Below are 26,085 nucleotides of genomic sequence, written 5' to 3' on the forward strand. Positions count from 1 at the left end.
GAGCGGTTCTAGGCGCTTCAGTCTGGAACCGCGTGACCGCTACGGTCGCAGGTTCGAATCCTGCCTCGGGCATGGATGTGTGTGGTGTCCTTAGGTTAGTTGGGTTTAAGTAGTTCTAAGTTCTAGGGGACTGATGACCTAAGAAGTTAAGTCCCATAGTGCTCAGAGCCATTTAAGTTGTTTGTAATCTTAACGTGACTGCAATGTTGAATCTGTTGGCAGTGCTGTGTAATCTGTTTATTCTCGTAATAAGGTTTGTCATTATTGAACAGTTGGTTGTCTTCTAGACAGAATAGAACATTCTTGGTCTTGGTTATGTTACGTGATCGCAAGGGTGCAGGTTGACAGCAGTTTTGTTTTAAAGTTCTGTGATAAAGGAAAACTCCACAAAACGAAAGACGGATGGGAGGAATGAAGCTGAACATAAGAGTGAGGTAATTAAAAGAGCACGTGTTCAACAAAGTGCATACATAACTATGCAGGAAAGAAACAATTCCGGAAAGAAAACAGGTGAGAAATGCCACTGTATGAAAGCATGTTTTGTTAATGTTGATATATTTCATCATATATCTTTATTAGAATTAATAATTTAAAGAACAAAGACAATAGCGTACATGCTTACACGGTCTCATCGCCTGTAGCGCTGCAGGGTCTATTGTACGCGCAAACAAAGTTGACACCCGGCGCGGTAGCTGATGGGAACGACCGTAAAAGCACTTGCCATTTACAGTCGCTCCCATCAACCACCGCGCTGAGTGCCAACTTTATTGCAAAGACCTCATCGATCTAAAAATGTCTGATCCATCATGCGTAGTCACACTTTTAAGCACTTCATCATACTCAGGAAGGAGGTCTACCAGAAGGCGTTTATAACTTTCCATGGTCTTATGGGTGACAGCAGACTCCGCCGTCTAAGAGAACTGTTCGTAGCCGGTAATCATCCAGTTGATTTAAGAGGAAGAAACCCCACAGCAAATTCAAAGTCTGCCGAAATTAAGATGCTCATTCATCAACATATTGTGTCGTTTCCAAGGAAACGGATCCCTTACTCCTCCAAGGTGAAAAATTACCTTGATGCAAAGTTAAACGCGAAAATCAGGTGTCAGATGTTTCAGGAAAAATATCCTGACGTAGACATTACATATTAGTACTATGCTAAATATTTCAAAGCATTTTCACCTCAGTTTTAGGAGGCCTCAGATAGATACCTGCTGTACGCATATGCGAAGTTCTGGAACGGGAACCGAAGTCTCCATTCCTTATCGAGAAGGCAAAGAAGGTTGCTGAAGCAGGATTAATGATCCACTAAAGAAGAGGTAAAATTTTTTACAGTACTCTTCAGGCTTCAAAGGCTCTGTGCAGAGAATGGGAGGATGTGACTGTTATAAAATCTGACTACTTTCAGGATATTTCACTGCCTAATATTACGGGGCAAGGATTTGTTTTATCTTCGATAGTTAACCCTCAATGTATTTGGAAATCATAATACAAAATCTGGTTCTGTAATTTTTACCGCTATGATGAAACCCAGGGTAACGAAGGACCAAATCAGGTAGCTTCTTTCTTCTGCATAACATAGACAATGTAGTGGCCCAAACAGAAATCACGCTATAGTAAGATTCTTAATGGCTCTTGTAAAAACACAGCGTTTTGATAAAATCCACCACATCTTTTCCAGAAAGGACGTTCTTTTCTCTCCAGTGACCAGGATTTTGGAGTTGTGAAGAGGCTTTTGTCAAAGCACGATCTAATTCATCTTCCAAAAGAAGTATGTGGAATAATATTAAAATTCAAGACTCCCCGGGAAGCACACGGTTACCGTGGTAGGCGTTGAAGATGTAATTACCTGCCGGCCGATGTGGCCATGCGGCTCTAGGCGCTACAGTCTGGAACCACGCAGGTTCGAATCCTGTCGCGGGCATGGATGTGTGTGATGTCCTTAGGTTAGTTAGGTTTAAGTAGTTCTAAATTCTAGGGGACTGATGACCTCAGAAGTAAAGTCCCATAATGCTCAGAGCCATTTGTAATTAACTTCAAGGAGTGGTGGCCTCTTCTATATAAGTGATAGTAAATTCGCTAGAAAGCGAACATCTTTCAAGAGACAAGCATGCAACATTCCATAAAGCAACATTAAGGTATTTCAAGTACTCATCTCGGCATCCAGGGGCAGTAGTTTCATCACCATTCATCAACACACTAGTGGAACATACAACCATCTTGCACGGTACTGGGAAGCGAAATGTGTTAACTGCAAACAAGGGCATACAACAGGCAACTGTCAATCACTGAAGCTAAACTTGCTGACTTGAAAAAGTTCTCGAGTATATTCCTGAATAATATCAGAAATTTTCGACAGCCAGTTTTGCATTTGCATTTGGCAACTCATAACATTAAGAGATTATTTTTGTTACCTAATTTTAAAAAAAAATGTTAGATGTCTCAAATTAACGTTAATGTTAAAGGCAATATATTATTAATGTCACACATTAGTCTAAGTTTTACTGTATAAATCAGTTTTTATATGTTTCATAGCTTTTGAAAGTAAAATTATTATTAAGTTGATTAAAATACCACGTCTCAGTGATAAACTGCATGTTAAATAGCTCACCTAAGTATACTCTTTAAAAAGGACAAAGCAACTTTTGATATGGGTTGAACTTTCTTTTAAAAGCGGTTTTTTATGTTTCCTGAAAAATATGCATTTATGGAGTTGCACTGTTTCTAACATGACCGATTCATTTGCGCAAAATATTTAAGGAATTACTAACTGTTTATTTTAATGCATTTTTGTAGAAGTAAAGGAACAAAATCGCGTACTGTAAAGTTGTCTGGAAACACACGCATTGCAGCGTCCACACGTTGCCTCAGTGTTGTAATCCACAAAAAATGTCTTTACTACAAGATCTTGCTACTCTGATTGGAAAACCGACGATACGTATCTATAACCAAGATACGGTTATAACGGAAGACCCAACCCTGTACTATCAAATTTATGACGATAGTAGCGAACACTAACCGAGTATACCTAGGTTGCGACCGGGAACTAATTTTCAGAAGTGTGTATTTCATTTTTTATTGACACAAACAACTTGTTCTTTATACAACATAATCCACTGACAGAACTGAACACTGGTTCGAAATTAATATCTCCCCTTTGTTTGAGCACATTATTTATGTGTAATGACCGAGGAGTAATCGCTGTTTCAAAAGTACTTCGAACACTATATTCTTCTAATAATGAATTTTACGAGCAACCACACGGGGCTTGATGCTGAATCAACACCTACTCGAATTCAACAAAATGAACACTTCTTTTTAGAGAACGTTTGACGGCTCTCGGTGGCTTGAGCTGTCAAATTTCCCTATTTTTCTACCCAAAGCGATAATTGCAAAAAAAATTGTTCAAATGGCTCTGAGCACTATGGGACTTAACATCTATGGTCATCAGTCCCCTAGAACTTAGAACTACTTAAACCTAACTAACCTAAGGACATCACACAACACCCAGCCATCACGAGGCAGAGAAAATCCCTGACCCCGCCGGGAATCGAACCCGGGAACCCGGGCGTGGGAAGCGAGAACGCTACCGCACGACCACGAGATGCGGGCGCGATAATTGCTTCCAATTAGAAGTGGTCACCGTGGTCTAGGTGTCTTTGACTAGAGATAAAAACGGCCTAAGTTCCGGGTTTGATCCAAACCACTGCTAAAATGTGAACGACAATCAACACCAACGGCGGCCGGAGAATTCCGGTATAAGTGGATTTCGTTCTGCCAACGGCCTTGTCACAGAGGGCAGGGGCATAGACACCCACTAGTCTTTGTGGTGGGAAACTGCACTTAAAAGGGGGGGGGGGGAGGGGTGAACTAGCAGTGATTAACAACGTCAAGCTGAAGAAGGCAATGGGAATCATTGCATACATAACGTTTATCCACAGGACATGTGGCCCTTCGTTAAATGTGTCGTATTATCTCTCCATTTGTTAAAATAATCAATATTGGTTCCTCCGTCAGATATCTGACAGAGGACTGCCAAGGGGGAGGTGATCACTAGTAAAAGATTGAATAATCAGCGTGTGTGGAATGTCGGAAGTGTGAATGTGGTAGGAAAGCCACAAAATCTGAAATGGAAAATCCAGAGGCTAAGTCAAGTAACAATAGGGGATCAATGAAATGAAGTAGGAAGAAAATAAGGATTTCTGGTCAGACAAGTATAGGATAATTATGGCAGTAGCAGAAAATGGTAAAACGGGAGTACGATTCGACACGAATAGGAAGTTACAGCAAAAAATGAGTTAGTGTGAACAGCAGTATGATAGTTATCATTAGAATCGATGGTAAACTTACACCTATAAGGATGCCACCTATGGCGTTAATAGTTTTAAGTTTAATATTTACATGGAAGAGACCTGGAGACACCGGAAGATTTCAGATGGGTTTTACATATGCAGGTACGACAAAGATTTCGAAACCAGATTTTAAGTTGCAGGACATTTCCAGGGGCAGATGTGGGCTATCACCACAATTTATTGGTTATTAACTGTAGAGCAGACCTGAAGAAATTGCAATAAGGTAGGAACCAGAGGTTGCTGAGAGTTTCAGAGGGAGGATAAGGCAACAGTTGGCAAGAACAGCGAAAAGAAATACAGCAGAAGACGAATGGGTAAGAGATGAAACACTGAAGGCAACATTGGATCAAACAGGTTTTTTACCTATTTGATCCAATGTTGCCTTCAGTGTTTCGTCTCTTACCCATTCGTCTTCTGCTGTATTTCTTTTCGCTGTTCTTGCCAACTGTTGCCTAGAGCTAGTAGAATCCTTGGATGACACAGTGTAATATATTGATTATTCCTCGCTACTGTAGTGTTATCTTGAAGCTGTGAGAAAGGAGGCGTATAAGAATAATGTTGCAAGCCTTATTTGGCGGAGCAGTTACGTTTAGCTTTCAGCTGAAGAATGTTGATACCAAATACGGACTTAGTTATTGCAACTGCATTAACATCCCCGCCTTAGGAGCAGTAGAGGGGACCTAACTGAACCGTGATTGGCAGGCGCCTGCAAGAGACCAACCGGATTGGCTGGGTGGCTTTAAGTGGGAAAAACAGTGCCCCCACGCGACTCTTTAAAACCCCTAGTTTCCGCATTTTGACAGAGTTCTCAGTCAGACGATCTGGGCGCCGAATCCGCGTCCGTCGACTCCAGCCTCGGTCCAGCTCCGCGTAAGTCTGCTCTCTCTCACTTGGAGTGCCTCAGTGAACAGTGTCACATTCAGTATGTTTTGTTTTGCAACTAAGTTGTTGCCTTAAGATGCTGCTAGTGTTTGCTACTGTGGCTAGCATCTACTCCTGGGACTTCTGCACTGGCTTCTGTTGTAACAGTGTTATTCATGCTTTTTCTAACCCTAGAACTAGCCTCCAGTGTATTAGTTAGTCCCGTATGGAATAAACAACTATTTCAAAACCGTGTTTGTGAGACAGTCTCCACAACGATTTCCCTATCGAGTCTCACCACCTGAATTTCTACTAAATGCCTGTACTAGTGTTGGCTCAGATAGAAGAAAACAATTAAATGCCTTCACTGTGAATTGTCCTTCTGCCTTTTGCTCTGTTCCGCTCTGGAGCGTAGACTGACCAGCAACCCATTTTTCTCTCTCCCACATATGTCAGGACACGACAACAAGAGCTATTGAATTTAATCGATGAAAGAAGAAAATATAAAACATATTCGGGAGGACGACTTATCAAACCCGTGTCCAGTCATCCTGATTCCGATTTTCCCTGATTTTCCTTAATTCTTTAAGGCAAATTCCCAGATGGTTGCTTCGAAAGAGCACGCCGCTTTCCTTCTCCGTTCTTCAGTAATCCGAGCTCCATCTCTAATGACCTCATTGTCCGCGGGACGTCAAACACCAATCTCCTCCTCCTCCTCCTCCTCATCCAGAAAATATAAAAATGGAGTAATGGAAGCAGGCGAAAGGGAATACAAATGTCTAATAAATGAGATTAACGGTTAGTGCAAAATGGCTAAATGGGGCTGGCTAGAGGAAAAATTATGTAAGGATTTAGAAGCATATTTCACTAGGGAAAAGACAGATACCTGCCTACAGGAAGATGAAAAAGGCCTTTGGAGAAAAGAGAAGCAGTTGTATGAATATCAAGAGCTCACATGGCAACCAGTCCTAAGCAAAGAAGGCAAAGCAGGTGCTGCGGTTTTCGAGTTGGTGTCGGTACGAGGCAGCAGCAGGTACGGGCTGAGGGACCAGTCTGCTGACACGGTGGCCGTTGGGGCCTCTTGCTGTATTCTGGGGTTGTTTTGGGGGTTGTTTGGGGGAGGAGACCAGACAGCGAGGTCATCGGTCTCATCGGATTAGGGAAGGACGGGGAAGGATGTCGGCCGTGCCCTTTCAAAGGAACCATCCTGGCATTTGCATGGAGCGATTTAGGGAAATCACGGAAAACCCAAATCAGGATGGCCGGACGCGGGATTGAACCGTCGTCCTCCCGAATGCGAGTCCAGTGTGCTAGCCACTGCGCCACCTCGCTCGGTTCTGTATTCAGAGCCGTATGTACGATATCATCCACTGAGGCTGATTTCCGGGTTTTGGAGAGAGAGTGCGCCAGCAATTTGCCTTTTGGAATGTTTTCGCCATGTGCAATTTGGATGTTGACGGACGGAATAGTGCTCTGAATGATGGCGTATGGAATACTAAAGAAATTATGGCGAGAATTGTGTTTATTCCCTCAGTGAACCTCGCCTGTGGTTTGAAATATGAGGTTTTCTTGCAATTACTGTAACCCATTTGCAGCCGCGAGTGTAACTTCGCCTGATTCGCTTAGTTATTTCTATTTATGCGTGTATAAGAAGTGTCGTAGGGGCACCTGGTCTGTCAGATTTTTAATGGCTCTTGTAAAAACACAGCGTTTTGATAAAATCCAGCGCTTCTTTCTCCAGAAAGGACATTCTTTTCTCTCCAGTGACCAGGATTTTGGAGCTGTGAAGAGGCTTTTGTCAGAGCACGATCTAATTTATCTTCCAAAAGAAGTATGTGAAATAGTAGTAAAGTCAAGACTCCTCAGGAAGTACATGGTTACTATGGTAGGCCTTGAATATGTAATTAACATCAAGGATTGGTAGCCTCCTCTATATAGGTGATAGTAAATTCGCTAGAAAGCGAAAATCTTTCAAGAGACAAGCATTCAGCATTCCATGTACCAACATTAAGGAATTTCAAGTACTCATCAAAAATGGTTCAAATGGCTCTGAGCACTATGGGACTTAACTTCTTTGGTCATCAGTTCCCTAGAACTTAGAACTACTTAAACCTAACTAACCTAAGGCCATCACACACATCCATGCCCGAGGCAGGATTCGAACCTGCGCCGTAGCGGTTGCGCGGTTCCAAACTGAAGCACCTAGAACCGCTCGGCCACTCTGGCCGGCTAAAAGGTTTAATCGACATTCATTTAACTTAGAGTTAATAATTGCTTAGCGAACCTTATGTTACTTTAAGGGCTTTATTACGTCTTGAAAGACCTGAACATCATATTGCCGGAGCTTCTGACTTTTAGCGTCGTAATCTGTATGCTGTTTCTTGACAGCCTTGGCTTCTAAGACGTGACACTATAATTTGCACGCCTGTGCAAGTACCCGGACGGCGAATCCATTGGCCATTGGCTGGAGTTTTGATTCCAGCTGAAGCTGCTAAACAAGTTAAGTTTTCCGGATATTCTGTTTGATGGGTGGTTTTAAGTAACTGCCTTTTCGAGTTGGCCCTGTGTTGTGATCTAACGTAACGAACCTAAGAATCTACTTTCTGTACTTCAATTAACGAACATTTACTGTATTTAAGTTTTTGAATGTTTAAATTCCATCTGCAGTTCACTGCCCTTGATAGTCAGCTTGGCCTAACTTGGTTACACACTTCTTGTAACTCTTTGCAAAATTACCAGACTTAAAATTGTAAATTTGCCCTCTTTCTCGTAGGATTGGTCCTTGTTCTTGGTTGTTTTGGAATTTAATTTAGGAACCTTTATTTAATTCTGTTCTTATACTTATGTGGGATTTATTTAAGCCCTTAGGACTGATTAAAATTTTGGGTGACTTTAACCTGTCTGCAGAGTTTTAAGAGTGGCCCTGGGGGTAAGGGTGACATCGGCGTACTTATTGTGGTGAACAGTAGTTATTTCAATTATTCTTTCTCTCTTTTAAATTTTCTTGTGTAAGTAAAGCTTGTGGTTTAAATTGATATTTCTCTTGTCTTGAAGGCTGTTTATTTAAGAGATCTGTCCATTATTATACACTGAAGAGCAACAGAATCTGGTACCCTTGCCTAATATCGTGTAGGACCCCCGCGAACACGCAGAAACGGCACAACACGACGTGCCGTGGACTCGACTTATGTCTGAAGTAGTGCTGGAGGGAATTGACACCATGAATCCTGCAGAGCTGTCCATAAATCTGTAAGAGTTTAAGAAGGTGGAGATCTCTTCTGAACAGCACGTTGCAAGGCATCCCCGATATGCTCAATAATGTTAATGTCTGGGGAATTTGGTGGCCAGCGGAAGTGTTTAAACTCAGAAGAGAGTTCCTGGAGCCACTCTGTAGCAATCCTGGGCACGTGGGGTGTCGCATTTTCTTGCTGGAATTGCCCAAGGCCGTCGATATACACAATGGACATGAGTAGATGCAGATGATCAGACAGGATGCTTACGTACGAGTCACCTGTCAGAGTCGTATCTAGACGCAACAGGGTCGCATATCACTCCAACTACATACGCCCGACGCCATTATAGAGCCTCCACTAGCTTGAACCGTCCGCTACTGACATGCAGGGTCCACGGATTCATGAGGTAGTCTCCATACGCGTAAATGTCCGCCCGCTCGATACAATTTGAAACAAGAATCGTCCGACCAGGAAACCTGTTCCCAGTCATCAACAGTCCAATGTCGTTGTTGACGGGCCCAGGCGAGGCGTAAAGCTTTGTGTCGTGGAGTCATCAAGGTTACGCGAGTGGGCCTTCTACACCGAAAGGCCATATCGATGATGTTTCGTTGAATGGTTCGCACGCTGACACTTGTTGATGGCCCAGCATTGAAATCTGCAGCAATTTGCAGAAGGGTTGTACTCCTGAATGAGATTTTCACTCTGCAGTGGAGTGTGCGCTGATATGAAACTTCCTGGCAGATTAAAACTGTGTGCCCGACCGAGACACGAACTCGGGACCTTTGCCTTTCGCGGGCAAGTGCTCTACTGTCTGAGCTACCGAAGCACGACTCACGCCCCGTCCTCACAGCTTTACTTCTGCCAGTATCTCGTCTCCTACCTTCCAAACTTTACAGAAGCTCTCCTACGAACCTTGCAGAACTAGCACTCCTGAAAGAAAGGATACTGCGGAAACATGGCTTAGCCACAGCCTGGGGGATGTTTCCAGAATGAGATATTCACTCTGCAGCGGAGTGTGTGCTGATATGAAACTTCCTGGCAGATTAAATCTGTGTGCCCGACCGAGACTCGAACTCGGGACCTTTGCCTTTTGCGGGCAAGTGCTCTACCATCTGAGCTACCGAAGCACGACTCACGCCCGGTACTCACAGCTTTACTTCTGCCAGTATCTCGTCTCCTACCTTCCAAACTTTACAGAAGCTCTCCTGCGAACCTTGCAGAACTAGCACTCCTGAAAGAAAGGATACTGCGGAAACATGGCTTAGCCACAGCCTGGGGGATGTTTCCAGAATGAGATTTTCACTCTGCAGCGGAGTGTGCGCTGATATGAAACTTCCTGGCAGATTAAAACTGTGTGCCCGACTGAGACTCGAACTCGGGACCTTTGCCTTTCGGGGGCAAGTGCTCTACCATCTGAGCTACCTAAGCACGACTCACGCCCGGTACTCACAGCTTTACTTCTGCCAGTATCTCGTCTCCTACCTTCCAAACTTTACAGAAGCTCTCCTGTGAACCTTGCAGAACTAGCACTCCTGAAAGAAAGGATACTGCGGAGACATGGCTTAGCCACAGCCTGGGGGATGTTTCCAGAATGAGATATTCACTCTGCAGCGGAGTGTGCGCTGATATGAAACTTCCTGGCAGATTAAAACTGTGTGCCCGACCGAGACTCGAACTCGGGACCTTTGCCTTTCGCGGACAAGTGCTCTACCATCTGAGCTACCGAAGCACAACTCACGCCCGGTACTCACAGCTTTACTTCTACCAGTATCTCGTCTCCTACCTTCCAAACTTTACAGAAGCTCTCCTGTGAACCTTGCAGAACTAGCACTCCTGAAAGAAAGGATACTGCTGAGACATGGTTTAGCCACAGCCTGGGGGATGTTTCCTGTCACGTTGAACGATTCTCTTCAGTCGTCGTTGGCCCCGCTCTTGCAGGATGTTTTCGCGGCAGCAGCGATGTCGGAGATATCATGTTTTACCGGATTCCGGATATTCACGGTACTCTCTTGAAATGGTCGTACGGAATATCCCCACTTCATCGCTACCTTGGAGATGCTGTGTCCCATTGGTCGGGCGCCGACTATAACACGATGTTCAAACTCATTTAAATCTTGATAACCTGCAATTTTAGCAGCAGTAACCGATCCAACAACTGTGCCAGACACTTGTTGCCTTATGTAGGCGTTGCCGACCGCAGCACCGTATTCTGCCTGTTTACATTTCTCTGTATTTCAATACGCGTGCCTATACCAGTTTCTTTGGCGTTTCAGTGTATATCAGGTGCAAGAAAAGATTTTGATTTTAACTATCTTTCTGATTGTTGGCATATTTTAAAATAAATTTGTAATTTCTTAAGGGAAAATGAAATTCTTAGCCTGGGTTCGCCCTTCCACGTCTCCTATCCTTTTTCCATCCCATGTACAGACATTTCAGGAATATATAGAGGGTCTATACAAGGGAGAAGAACCTGAAGGCAATATTATAAAAATGGAAGAGAATTTAGATGAGATGAGAGAGACGATAGTGCGAGAATAATTTGACAACTTTCCATCTGGTGTGCAAGATGTATGAGACGAGCGAAATACCCTCAGACTTCAAGAAGAATGTAATAACTGCAATTTCAAAGAAAGAAGTTGCTGCCAGGTGTGAAAATCACCGAACTATCAGTTTAATAAGTCGTGGTTGCAAAACACTACCACCAATTCTTTACAGAAGAATGGAAAAACTGGTAGAAGGCGATCTTGTGGAAGATCAGTTTAAATTTTAGAGAAATGTAGGAACACGCAAGGCACTACTGACCCTACAACTTATCTTAGAAGATAGGTTAAAGAGAGGCAAACCTGCATTTATAGCGTCTGTAGTCCTAGAGAAAACTTTTGGTGGTGTTGACTACATCTACATCCACATGTCTACTCTGCAATTCACATTTAAGTGCTCTTTGAAATCCTGAAGGCAGCAGGGATAAAATATACAGGGAGCGAAAGGCTATTTGCAACTTATACAGCACCCAGACGACAGTCATAAGAGTTGAGGGGAATGAAAGGGAAGCGCTGGTCGAGAAGGGAGTGAGACTGGTTTATAGCCTATCCTCAATGACATTCAAGCTGTACACTGAGCAAGTAATAAAGAAAACCAAAGAAAAATCTGGCGTAGGAATTAAAGCACGAGGAGAAGAAATAATAACTTTGAGGTTTGCCGAAGACATTATAATTCTGTCAGCAAAGGACTTGGAAGAGCAGTTGAACGGAATGGACAGCGTCTTGAAAGACATATGTAAAATGAACACCAGCAAAAGCAAAACAATGGTAATGGAGTGTAGTTGAATTAAATCAGTTGATTGTGAGGGCATTGGAATAGGAAACGAGACACTTAAAGTAATATATGAGTTTTGCTATTTGGTCTGTAAAATAACTGACGACGGCCGTTGTAGAGATAATATCAAATGTAGACTGGGAATGGCGAGAAAAGTGTTTATTAGTAGATAGATTTGATACCATCGAATGTAGACTTACGTGTTAGGAAGTCTTTTCTGAAGGTGTTTGCCTAGAGTGTAGCCATGTACAGAAGTGAAACACGGACGATAAACAGTTTAGACAAGAGGAGAAAAAAAAAATGGTTCAAATGGCTCTGAGCACTATGGGACTTAACATCTGAGGTCATCAGTCCCATAGACTTAGAACTATTTAAACCTAACTAACCTAAGGACTTCACACACATCCATGCCCGAGGCAGGATTCGAACCTGCAACCGTAGCAGCCGCGTGGTTCCGGACTGAAGCGCCTAGAACCGCTCGGCCACAGCGGCCAGCAGACAAGAGGAGAATAAAAGCCTTTGAAATATGGTCCTACAGAAGAATGCTGAAGATTAGATGGGTAGATCACGTAACTAATGAGGAGGAACTGAATAGAATTGGGGAGAAAAGAAGTATGTGGAACAAGCTGACTAAAAGAAGGGATCGGTTGACAGGACATTCTGAGATATCAAAGTTCAAAATGGTTCAAATGGCTCCAAGCACTATGGGACTTAACATCTGAGGTCATCAGTCCCCTAGACTTAGAACTACTTAAACGTAACTAACCTAAGGACATTACACAAATCCATGCCCGAGACAGGATTCGAACCTGCGACCGTAGCAGCAGCGCGGTTCCGTACTGAAGCGCCTAGAACCGCTCGGTCACAGCGGCCGGCAGATATCGAGGAACCACCAATTTAGTGCTGGAGGGAAGTGTGGGTGGTAAAAATAGAAGAGGGAGACCAAGAGATGGATATTTATTTATTTATTTTATTTATTTATTTATTTATCCTGATCAGATTAGGGCCATCAGGCCCTCTCTTACATCGGACCAGTGTTTCACACATGCAGCATTTCACACATCAGAGTTACATCATGAACATAGTTTAAATGAGAAAATTAGCTTACTCTAGTGACAATATGAATAAAGAGTAGTGACTAAGACCTAATAAAGTAAATGCGGAAGTATTTTTACAACAGTTGCTATACATACAGATTATGATAAAAGCAATAATAATAACAGTAAAACAAAAAATCAAATAATAATGATGAATATGACTAAGACCTAATAAAGTAAATGCTGGCAGTATTTTTACATCAGGTGCTATACATACAGATTATGGTGAAAGCAATAATAATAACAGTAAAAAAAATCAAATAATAATGACAAACATGAGAAAGAGTGGCAATAATAATGAAGGTTTGTGCAGATGTACATTAATATATTGGTGTGTAAAGTAGATGTTTACTAGTATAGCGAGTTTTGGGTAAGGGAGGTTTAAGGAGGGGGAGAGAGGGAAGTAATGAGGTGAAGTGCACTCATGTACAGAGGAAGGCATTACTGTTGCTTAAGTAGATACGTCATTAACTGTTTTTTGAAGCCGGTCATGTTTTTAAGTTCTCTAACATAACGAGGGAGGTTATTCCAGAGTCGGGTTCCCGCTACTGTAAAGGACTTGGAGAAGGTGACTGAGCGATGCAGTGGAACGGAGAGGATTTTATTATGATGGGAACGTGTGTTTCTGTCATGTTGTTCCGACATGAGTGTTAGGGAAGAGGAGAGATATGAGGGACAGTGTACATTTATAAGGCAGTAGATGAGACAGAGTGTATGGAAATCTCTGCGTTTGTCTGCACGCAGCCAGGACAATTTTGCATATGCTGGTGAAATGTGATCAAAAAGTCGAACGTCACAGATATATCGGACGCAGGCATTCGTGACCAGTTCTAGACGTCGGGAATTTTCCTGAGAGAGGCCTTGTAGGATAATATCGCTGTAGTCAATGATTGGGAGTATAAGCGTTTGTACTAATTTCTTTTTCAGATCGAAAGGGAAGAGTTTTTTATATTTTTGTAGGACATGAAGGGATGCTGATGCTTTTTTGCACACTGCAGTTACGTGCTCTGTCCAATTTAGATTTTCATCAATTATTACTCCCAAACTCTTTGCTGATGGCGAGAAGTTAATATTTGTTCCATTTAGGATAAGAGGTGGTACGGATTCCCGATGTTTTGGGCTAATGAGCTTAGAGTGACCAACAAGTACCGCTTGGGTTTTAGATGGGTTTAGTTTTAGACCTATGTCCTGTGCCCAGTTTGACAGCGCATCGAGGTCAGTATTGAAATTTTCAATAGCTTTCTTGAGATTGCTTGGTTTCGCACTTAGATACAACTGAAGGTCATCAGCATACATATGGTATTTGCAATAGGTCAGGACCGATGACACATCATTGACATAAAGAGAGAAGAGTATAGGACCTAATACTGAGCCTTGGGGAACGCCTGACACTACCTGCCGCCATTGTGATTTTATATCCCCAGACAGGACGCGTTGCTGACGAGACATCATGTATGAGCGAAACCATTGCATTGCGCTTTGTGAGAAATTTAGACCGCTAAGTTTGGCTAGTAAGATGTCGAAGTCGACAGTATCAAATGCTTTGCTGAAATCTAAGAAGCAAATAATAGTCGCTTCTTGTCTGTCCATGTACGGTAAGCGTATTCAATAGGATGTATGTTGCTGTAGTTATTTGGATACGAAGAGGCTCTTACAGGATAGAGTAGCGCCTTCGGAGTGAAGACACCAACAGTGTTTATCCTCCTGTTTTAGTTTAATTAAACAGACTGCATGCTAGAGCTTACTCGTTTACGCTGCAGTGCAAGAATGACTGTACCCTATCTCTCTCGCAGCAGCGTGAGACATCAGCGATTACTGACGCCACGTGTTACATTTCTCATAGTAAAACACTTAAGGGGGGTAGGACGTCAAACGGGCCGACTTGGAGCAGGAGAGGCATCACAGGACATTTTAATTTCCAGTGTCTATACTTTTACAAAGGAATTCATAAAACTTTGTCAGCATCACCAGGAGGGATTCAGGGTTCACACTCATTGCAGTAGAAGTTCGAAAACAGAACAAAATAATTTTTTTACATGTGAAATTTCATCATTTTTTCACTTACTAATGGCTCCATTTGTTGCTATAGGTACACTTTTCTTTATAAGTTACAGAGATTCTTCGATGTATTTTGCACAGCATACATACTATACTTACAGGTTTATGAAACTCTAGAAACTCTAGAATTTATTTAATTTATGAAAAACGAATGATCTGTTGTATTTTAAACTTCATGTTTAGAAAAAACACAAATTTTGTAGTTAATTACCTCAATTTTTACCACAGTTTTTAATAGATTTAGAATATTCTATTGTTTCATACACCTTTAAGTATGGTTTGTATGCTGTCCAAAATTCTCTTTCTGATAAAGAAAAGTGTACCTATAGCAACAAATGCTGCCATCAGTAAGTGAAAAAATGATGAAATTTTACATGTAAAAAAAATTACCACGTTATGTTTTCGAACTTCCACTGCTATGAGTGTGAATTCTGAATCCTTCATGGCCATGCTGACAAAGTTTTATGAATTTATTTGCAAAAGTATAGACAGTGGAAATTAAAATGTCCTGTGGTGCCTCTCCTGCTCCAAGTCGGCCCGTTTGACGTCCTACCCCCCCCCCCCCCCCCTTAAACAGAAAATAGATTAGTGAAAATGGGTTATATATTATGCATTATAAATGAGTCACAAGTCTTTAAGTCTTACGTTATTTCGTAGCAATTATTCTTCGTCGTGCTGTGGTTACAGAACACAGGCCATGAGTCGGCAGTCCATTCAACGGTACAGGGAGTAGCGTTTAAATCCAGACAAATTTCGCCGGCCGCGGTGGCCGAGCGATTCTAGGCGCTGCAGTCAGGAACCGCGCGACTGCGACGGTCGCAGGTTCGAATCCTGCCTCGAGCATGGCTGTGTGTGATGTCGTTAGGTTAGTTAGGTTTAAGTAGTTCTAAGTTCTAGGGGACTGATGACCTCAGCTGTTAAGTCCTATAGTGCTCAGAGCCCAGCCAGACAAATTTCAATTTGAATTTCCCGCCACGTCGTAGTTCCGCTGGAGGTCGCGATTGGCGTCCTTGAAAGTCATAGGCATCTACTAAACAGTTGAACTCCAAAATGGCCGACTGTACGGACAACTGTGGAGGACAACTGAAGAGCCGCGATTACTGAAAGTCTTGGTGCTGGGCGTTCGCTCACTGAAATAGTTCGATTCTTCGGGTAGTCGAGAACAACTGTTTACGATATTGTGGCCAAGTGTAATGCATCGGAGAAGTCTGGGGAAGGTTCCTCTAACCCGACGAGGAAACCTCATTCGAGAAAACGCGTGTCATGAACTGCGGCAGTCATCGAAAAGACTCAGGCGCTGATTTCGAAGGACCCGGGGCATTCGCTGAGGAAACGCGTCATTATTGAGTGTCAGCGAGCGAACAATGCGTGGGATGGCAGAGAAGGACCTCCTCATACGAGCCATTTAGTCCAAAACTGGTCTCGGATAATGTTGACATGCTCTAGTCAAAGGAGTTCTTGCCCCTGGATAGCCCGGATTTGAATCCCCTCGGCCGGCCGGAGTGGCCGAGCGGTTAAAGGCGCTACAGTCTGGAACCGCACGACCGCTGGTTCGAATCCTGCCTCGGGCATGGATGTTTGTGATGTCCTTAGGTTAGTTAGGTTTAAGTAGTTCTAACAAGGGAACCTCCCCATCGCACCCCCCTCAGATTTAGTTATAAGTTGGCACAGTGGACAGGCCTTGAAAAACTGAACACAGATCAATCGAGAAAACAGGAAGAAGTTGTGTGGAACTATGGAAAAAATAAGTAAAATATACAAACTGAGTAGCCCATGTGCAAGATAAGCAGCATCAAGCATATCGTCAATTCAAGAGCGCCGTGGTCCCGTGGTTAGCGTGACCAACTGCGGAACGAGAGGTCCTTAGTTCAAGTCTTCCCTCGAGTGAAAATTTTACTTTATTTATTTTCGCAAATTTACGATCTGTCAGTTCGTTCATTGACGTCTGTGTTCACTGTAATAAGTTTAGTGTCTGTGTTTTGCGACCGCACCGCAAAACCGTGCGATTAGTAGACGAAAGTACGTTCCTCTCCAATGGGAACCGAAAACATTTGATCGCAAGGTCATAGGTCAACCGATTCCTCCACAGGAAAACACGTCTGATATATTCTATACGAAACTGGTGACGGCATGTGCGTCACATGACAGGTATATGTTGTACACCCACCTAACTTGCACACTTGGCGAATGGGTAAAAAGATTCTTCTACCTTGCCCGATTTAGGTTTTCTTGTGAATGTGATAATAACTCCCAAAAAAGTGATGAAAACATAAGAGTTTGTCACATAAACTGCAACAAATGAATGTGACAGGAATATGTTGTACACCCACGTAACTTGCACACTTGGCGAATGGGTAAAAAGATTCTTCTACCTTGCCCGATTTAGGTTTTCTTGTGAATGTGATAATAACTCCCAAAAAAGTGATGAAAACATAAGAGTTTGTCACATAAACTGCAACAAATGAATGCAACAGTTTCACAGTCACACAGATTTCCCTGTGCTCTGTCAAAACATATGTTTTTAACGTTTTCCAATTTTTTCCGTGTGTAGACCGTCAAATCCTGCGTATGTCCAAGCACATCTGAACATGTCCTGGAATTTTCGAGAGCGAAGTTGATTGTGTGAGTGTCTGGACTTTGATAATTGACACGTGTCAATTGCTAGAAAATAAAAAAGTTAAAATTTTTACTCGAGGGAAGACTCGATCCAAGGTCCTCTGTTCCCGCAGTTGCTTACGCTAACCACGAGCCCACGGCGCTCCTCAGCTCACACTTTCCTTGATGTGGCTTATGTTACACATCGACTACTCAATTTGTATATTTTTGTTATTTTTTTCTTAGTTCGACAAAACTTCTTCCTGTTTTCTCGATTGATCTGTATTCAGTTTTTCAAGGCCTATCCACTGCGCCAACTTATAACTAAACCTGAGGAGGGCGCGATGGGGAGGTTCCCTTGTAAGTTCTAGGGGACTTATGACCACAGCAGTTGAGTCCCATAGTGCTCAGAGCCATTTGAACCATTTTTTTGAATCCCCTCGACTACTATGGTCAGAGCGTAGTTGAGTTAGCAGTAAGACGAGTCATCCTAAAGTCGCATCTCTGCGCACCGCTATCGAAGCAGCATTAGCTAATCTGGACAGCGCTGATGTAAAGAGTGCATGAGATCGCTTTAGGACGAGACTGGAAGCGGTCATTGCGTCTGAAGAGGGTTACGTCGAGTAGTGTTACTCTTGAAAGATACCACTATTTATATCTAAAAGGATTTTCATTTGCATTTGCATTTTGTTTGAAAAAAATTGCATCTAAACAAAAGCTTCATTTGTCCGGATTTAAGCGCCGCATCCTGTATAGAATAATATGCTGAATTACGACAGCAGCCAAATTTACATACTGATTGCCAGAAAGTCTAGTCAAGAGAGTGTATCAACAAGATCTAGCAGTAAAACAAGCGCTCGGATACGGGTCTGTATCAGCGATTTAATATTTCTGATGACTGTGGTAATCGAGCAAAAATTACATAAAATTTACGTCGAACTAGTGATGAATACTACACAGTGTTACAAGCAGAAGATGAAGAGCCGGACGATACTGAACATCTAATTCAGCATGTAAAGGGAGATGAAACGCTAACAGTCATGGGTGATTGGAATGAGGAAAGATAAAGAATAGAATTACGGGGGAATATGGGCTTAGTAGTAGGAATGAGAAAGGATAATCACTAATCAATTTCTGCAGTAAGTTGCGACTAGTAACAGGCAGAGGTTTCGAAATCAGATACTGGATTGTAAGAAGCAGATATAGACTCAGATCCCAATTTAGTAACAATGAAGAGTAGACTGAAGTTTAAGAAAATCATCCCGAAGAAGCAATATAAGCAATATGGAAAGAAGTGGAGTTCTGAAGTACCGAGGAATGATGAGACGCATCTGAAGTTTTCGAAATCTGAAAATACTGCAGTACTGAATACCACAATAGGTAGCTCAGTTGAAGAGGATTTGACATACCAGGGAAGGTGGGCAAACAAATATAAGTGCAAGATAGGTGAATGTGAAGACACCTTGGCTAATAAAATAAATACTATAATCTTGTATGGTTCATCCATATGTACTTAAATTTCTTGAGCAAGTACATTCTTACAACGAGTACACAGTTTCCGGTCATCTATCTCACGAGGTGATGAGGAAATAATTAAAATTGAAGCTGATAGCCATATAATAATCGGTTTCCTCTTAGATCACAACCCACGTGTGGAGAGAAGATGTGATTAGATATAGTTGTAAGGCTGTTTCGGAGTTTACGACAGACATGCTGAACCATACACAGTCTTCATTCTCCAATAGATGTCTACCAATGTTCGACCTCTTACGTCCTTTTGAACGCATTGGGTGGTAATGTCGCCATAGTTCACGTTTCCGTATTTACAGCACACACGTCGGAAGGACACGAATGCTATACTAATCCCTCGCCTACACGTCGATGCTTGTATACAAGCGTCGGGGTCGCGCTACGTTGTACATACGCTGCACCAACACCCTGAAACGGGAACTTTCTGATAATTCCTGATAATCCCTTATAAATAGAGGTTCTCTGTTCGTCTCGCTGCAAAACTTTTATAACTTGGAGTCCATCAGAATTTCTAGTGTAGCCACCTCCGCTACACGATTCAATTGATTCTGTAAAGATTCTAGCAAAATTGAAAACGGATGATGTTCCACTGCGTCAGTTTTCTGCTGCATGTGTGTTTACCATACGCAGATGAGGTCAAGTTCAAGAGCGTGGCTTGGCGCCAAAACATTTCGCGACCTCCACACATTGGCCGCTATGTTTATCATTTATCTGCTGTAGCAACGATTTCAGACTGAACCGGATTATCTTCTGACTATGCCATGCTAATTATACAACGTGTAAAAAGGGCAATTATGCTTTAACCGAAGCCCGCTGCTACTGACCTCCGACCGCTACACTCATTCAGGCGGAAGTGAGTTTTAATGGGGTTTTCAAAAGACATTTCAAATTACACGGGACCTCTAAAATTCATTTTATCGACAGCCAGAGGGCGGATGGGCGGATTTTTCCCAAAAACGCGTGTAATGTGGCACTCGGGAATGCTTTGACTGCACATGAGATTCAACGTGCTTTTCGTGACTTGCCGGGAACTTACCGGAAACTAAATTCGCAAAACATCACCACAGATAGGGTGTTCCTATTAGCTGCTGATGGGGCTGAACCAATGTGAAATATGTGGGTGAAGGTCAAAATGGCTCTGAGCACTATGGGACTTAACATCTGAGGTCATCAGTCCCCTAGAACTTGTAACTACTTAAGCCTAACTAACCTAAGGACATCACACACATCCATGCCCGAGGCAGGATTCGAACCTGCGACCGTAGCGGTCACGCGGCTCCAGACTGTAGCGCCTAGAACCGTTCGGCCACTGCGGCCGGCGGTGAAGGTCAAGCCAAGGATTCTGCAGATGTAGCGTTGCTTGGCTAAGATGCCGTAACAAAATTTCTGGAGTCGCTTTGAACTCGCGAAATTTAGGATTTCGATTGCTATCCCTCCTGAACAGAACAGGGCAGGTTCAAGCGGACTTTGATGCGGAGTGTTATTATCGGCAGTTCAGACTATCGTAGACAGACTTTCTTGTTTTATCTCAAGTGCGCGTAATTTAGCGACAGCAACCAGTTAATCGGAAGTTTTGACTTTCACAGTCAAGTGTACAATGGTTTAACCGAAGCTTGTGTTATATTTCAGCAGCAATTTCGTACAGACCAGGTAACTAATGGCTGGAGGAAGTACTGGTCGTAAAAATGGACTTTACGACATTTTTTTAAATAAAACCGAGCCGTTTCCGAAGAACTTTTGCGTACCTTTCTGCCCTTTGCAACATGCAAAAGTTATATCAAGACCTCCTTCTTTGCTTAAGTTGCTTAGGGAATTGCAAAACGCCAATTGAGGGACAAACAGAGATTGTTAGCGATGTATATTTCCAGTCCAGTGGTCGGATCTTATAATCTTTCGGAGTATAATAGGATTATGGATCATTGTTGGGTAGGGATCACTTGTATCAAAGTGGTGGCGTTTTAACCGTGTCTCACCGGTTAGCGGAAGGTTGGCGATCTACACTGCCCGACAAAAAAATGAGTCACAAAGGAGACATGGTCGAATGCCAATGTAACTTCCTACACGTACACACCATCGGCGGGTATGTAATTAGAGTTGCAGTTCTCTGTGACACTAGATTTTATTAGTGTTGTTTCTGTGTATTGTTGTTACCAGGCTTGGTAGGATACATAAGGGACGCGAACAGCGTCAGAAGCTGAGTATTAATAAAGAAGGCTGTTATGGCCGCCTTTCATATTCCTTTCCGTCATAACGTCTTGCTAAGTTATTAAAATCCCACAAAAATGCTGTTCTGTTACCTGATTAAGTACTTGAGAAAAGAATATATTGGTGCGACGTTTCAATTCGTCTTGATATCAGCAAGCTCTTTCTTCTCCCGCATTTCTTTGACTAATTACTGTAAAATGTGACTGCATGGATGTGTGAATCTGAATGCGCCGATGGCGGTCAGAGAATTTACGCTTCCTCAGAGTAAGATGATACCAACTTCACTAGGACTTTCCGTAGATATCCAGTAATGTGCCTTGCTATGGATTCAGAGCCTCCCCGGCTTTTTCGTTCGTGCAGTTGGCTAGCCTTAGCAATGGAAACTACCCCATGAAGCTAAAAAGCAGTCCCCCCCCCCCTCCCAAACAGGTGACTGTTGACAGTTTTCTAAGACACTCCTGTGTCAACCGCCATTCCGTGAGTATCACTGTTCTTTGGCACGTAGTTATGAAGTAAGTTTAAGCTGCTTGTGATGATCAAATGTTGATTAGGAATCACTCGCTTACGTCAATTACGTGCTCAGAAATGTTTTTGCGTATATTTGGAATCGGGCTTATTTCTGGTTCAAGTCTTTGTGCCTTCAGCACTTTGTTTGTTAACTTCAGTGATTTCTACCCAGCTCAATAATTAGTGTGCACCAGTTCAAGAAGTATTCAGCTTATCAGAACAAGTGATTTTAATGAAATTTTCGTAGTATTATCAGGTTCATGTGACTTGGGTGATGGTCCTACCTGCTCTTTGAAAAGTCATTAACTATTTAGTTGAGTAATTGCTCTCAGATATTTGTTAGCAGTATTTCTGTTTGCTATTTATTGATTTTGTCGTGGTTTCAGACCCCTTTTCCCATAAACTGGTTTTTGGTGTCGGCCGAGTGTTAACGAAAGCAAAGTCTTTTTGTAGGAGAGTAATCCAATTCGACAGCGAGATAGGTCCAATGATCAGAATCTGTCATATTCAATGCTTTTTTGCCAGAAGACTCTGAACTTGAATTCCATCCACTGCAGGTTCCTCCTTTCATATCATGAGGATTTCCTAGCTTGGGCTAGCGAATTGTAGCTTCCTGTAATTTCTTTTGTATTATTGGTTCAAACAGTTCAAATGGCTCTGAGCACTATGGGACTTAACATCTGAGGTCATCAGCTCCCAGAACTTAGAACTACTTAAACCTAACTAACCTAAGGACATCACACACATCCATGCCCGAGGCAGGATTCGAACCTGCGACCGTAGAAGTCGCGCGGTTCCGGACTGAAGCGCCTAGAACCGCTCGGCCACCGCGGCCGGCTTTTGTATTATTGATTACATAAATTGTAATGTATATATTTATGCCCAAGACAATGGTTAACGACCTTGATATGTGTTAAGGAAACGTTCGTAATTAATATTGTACCCATATCGTGTTAGAAGTGCTTGTGAAGTTATCAAAATTCAAATGTAATAAACCTACATTTATTCATACATGGTATGCATAAGGAAAGATACGAGTAATTTCTGCTCTCCTTTTTGAGTGATTAGTAAGACCTAAGTCGAAACAAGGCCCCGGGAGTAGACAACATTACATTAGAGCTACTGACAGCCTTGGGAGAGCCAGCCCCGGCAAAACTATACCATCTGGTGAGCAAGATGAATGAGACAGGCGAAATACTTTCAGACTTCAAGGAGAATATAATAATTCCAATCCCAACGAAAGCAGGTGTTGACAGATGTGAAAATTACCGAACTATCAGTTTAATAAGCCGCGGCTGTAAAATACTAACAGGAATTCTTTACAGACGAATGAAAAAACTGGTAGAAGCCGACCTTGGGGAAGATCAGTTTGGATTCCATAAAAATGTTGGAACACGTGAGGCAATACTGACCCTACGAGTTATGTTAGAAAATAGATTAAGGAAAGGCAAATCTACGTTTCTAGCATTTGTAGATTTAGAGAAAGTTTTTTACAATGTTGACTGGAATACTCTCTTTCAAATTCTGAAGGTGGCAGGGGTAAAATACAGGGATCGAAAGGCTATTTACAATCTGTACAGAAACCAGATGGCAGTTATAAGAGTCGAGGGGTATGAAAGGGAAGCAGTGGTTGGGAAGGAGTAAGACAGGGTTGTAGCCTATCCCCGATGTCATTCAATCTGTATATTGAGCAAGCAGTAAAGGAAACAAAAGAGAAATTCGAAGTAGGAATTAAAATCCATGGAGAAGAAATAAAAACTTTGAGGTTCGCCAATGACATTGTAATTCTGTCAGAGACAGCAAAGGACTTGGAAGACCAGCTGAACGGAATGGACAGTGTCTTGAAAGGAGGACATAAGATGAACATCAAAAAAGCAAAACAGCAAAACGAGGATAATGGAATATAGTCGAATTAAGTCGGGTGATGCTGAGGGAATTAGGTTAGGAAATGAGACACTTAAAGTAGTAAAGGAGTTTTGCTATTTGGGGAGCTAAATAACTGATGATGGTCGAAGTAGAGAGGATATAAAATGTAGACTGGCAATCGCAAGGAAAGCGTTTCTGAAGAAGAGAAATTTGTTAACATTGAGTATAGATTTAAATGTCAGGAAGTCGTTTCTGAAAGTCTTTGTGTGGAGTGTAGCCATGTATGGAAGTGAAACATGGACGATAAATAGTTTGGACAAGAAGACAATAGAAGCTTTCGAAATGTGGTGCTACAGAAGAATGCTGAAGATTAGATGGATAGATCACGTAACTAATGAGGAGGTACTGCATAGAATTGGAGAGAAGATAAATTTGTGCCAAACCTTGAGTAGAAGATGGGATCGGTTGGTAGGACATATTCTGAGGCATCAAGGGATCACCAATTTGGTACTGGAGGGCAGCGTGGAGGGTAAAAATCGTAGAGGGAGACCAAGAGATGAATACACTAAACAGATTCAGAAGGATGTAGGTTGCAGTAGGTACTGGGAGATGAAGAAGCTTGCACACGATAGTGTAGCATGGAGAGTTGTATCAAACCAGTCTCTGGACTGAAGACCACAACAACAGCAACAACAACAGTGTCCTTAAGTAAGTTCTTGCTATATGGTAAAACGAGGTGATCACAACGAGATAGATGATGTCACTCTTAAATAAAGAAGTACATAAGAAAAAAGATCTCTTTTAATCACTGTGTAGGACACGGAGAAGCCGCATGCTCGTGTGAGACAGCATCATCAGAAACTGACAGAGTTTGAAAGACGCATCATTATGAGTATTGGACTGCGTGGGAACGTGAGGGCATGGATGTTTGACCACCACAAAGGGGGACCGCAGTATCGTTCACCAAGTGCACTATAAACCCTTCTCGTTTGTACCTACCATCCAAGAACAGGTAACAGAATCTGTGCAATATTCTGCATCACCCTGCACCATCGGTCAGAGACTAGCTGCAGTCGGACTAACACAAACGGCAGCATTTGCAGTGATGCCGTCACAGGAAAGCGTGGACTTTGTTTACTATTTGCACAAATGTCATTCACGTCAATGCTAATGAGCAGCATTGGACTGGTAAGTTGCCAAAGACCACGCCCACCGTCTCTCTGACGGCTTGGAGTCATTGGTCATGCAAGCATAACTGCTTCCACCTGAAACGGCCTCATTAATTAAACAGAGCAGTGCGGTTCGCGCAGCCGAGAGGCACGGTCGTCCGCTGCGCCGCGCCTGTTGTGGAGCACGAGCGAGCGTTTGTTTACTTCCCACCGCGGTTTCGTGTATTGAGTCCCTATTACGAGAGAGCCGTGGCACGCACTTACCGCCAGACGACGATCAAGATCGCATTCCAAGCAGAATATGCACGACCATGACACGAGATTTAGAACATTATACGCGATGATCTTCACCTGGATCCGCAGGATGTCATTGGCATTCACTTTTCCTTCACTGGAAACGTTGCATGTGTCAAGATGCGCACCGAAGAACTGAGTACCGAAATTGTGAGCCAACCACGCGCGAAACCTCAAGTTTAAACACCCCCGACGGACACACGAGTGATGTAGTGATTGACCACGCGGGTTTCGGCCTGCATACGACCAGCCTTTTCGAAATCCCGTTAGAGGACCCGCCGGAAGTCGTCGTGTCGGCTTTTAAGCCGTATGACAATGTACTCAGTCACCTGGCCGAAAAATGGAAAATCTTTGAGACCTATCCTGCACTCAAAGGCGTCCGTCAAGTGAAAGTTGAATTGGTGATGCATGTGCCGTCTTACTTGGTTATAGGAGGATGCAGGATGTATGACGGACGGCCCTGTACCTGCACTGGCTGCGGCCTTGAAGGGCATGTCCACCAAAACTGTCTACAGCGTCGGATTTTGCAGACACCACTCAAGGACGCCGCCTCCACTGCGCCATCCTCAGACAGTTCTTCCTGCCACCTATGCCGTGGTCACAACACCAACTGCCGATCTTCCGCATGTCCCACGCGACACGACGCAGGTGATGATGTGAAGACTAATCAGATACTTTTCACGCCGCTGCAACCTGTGGCACAGTCGGGAGGAGGCACTAGCCTGCCTAGTACCGCTGACCGCGATACGGAGATGGATCTGACTCCTGGCGTTGTACCGACTTCTGTCTTTCTCCTATCCGACGAGGAGGCGATGGACAGTCGCTCCCATTCCGACACAGAACAGTATGCACATAAACAAAAGGCCCCACGGAGGCGCCGGGAGCGGCACCGTGCTCCCTCGGATGATTATCTTCAAAGAATGGGTGACGACAACATGTCCGATGACGCAAAGTCCTCTGACACCCAGATGTCGGACGATAATGTTCCGCCACATCACCCCACGAC

The sequence above is a fragment of the Schistocerca americana genome, chromosome 1 (assembly GCF_021461395.2).
Source record: "Schistocerca americana isolate TAMUIC-IGC-003095 chromosome 1, iqSchAmer2.1, whole genome shotgun sequence".
NCBI classification, from domain to species: Eukaryota; Metazoa; Arthropoda; class Insecta; order Orthoptera; family Acrididae; genus Schistocerca; species Schistocerca americana.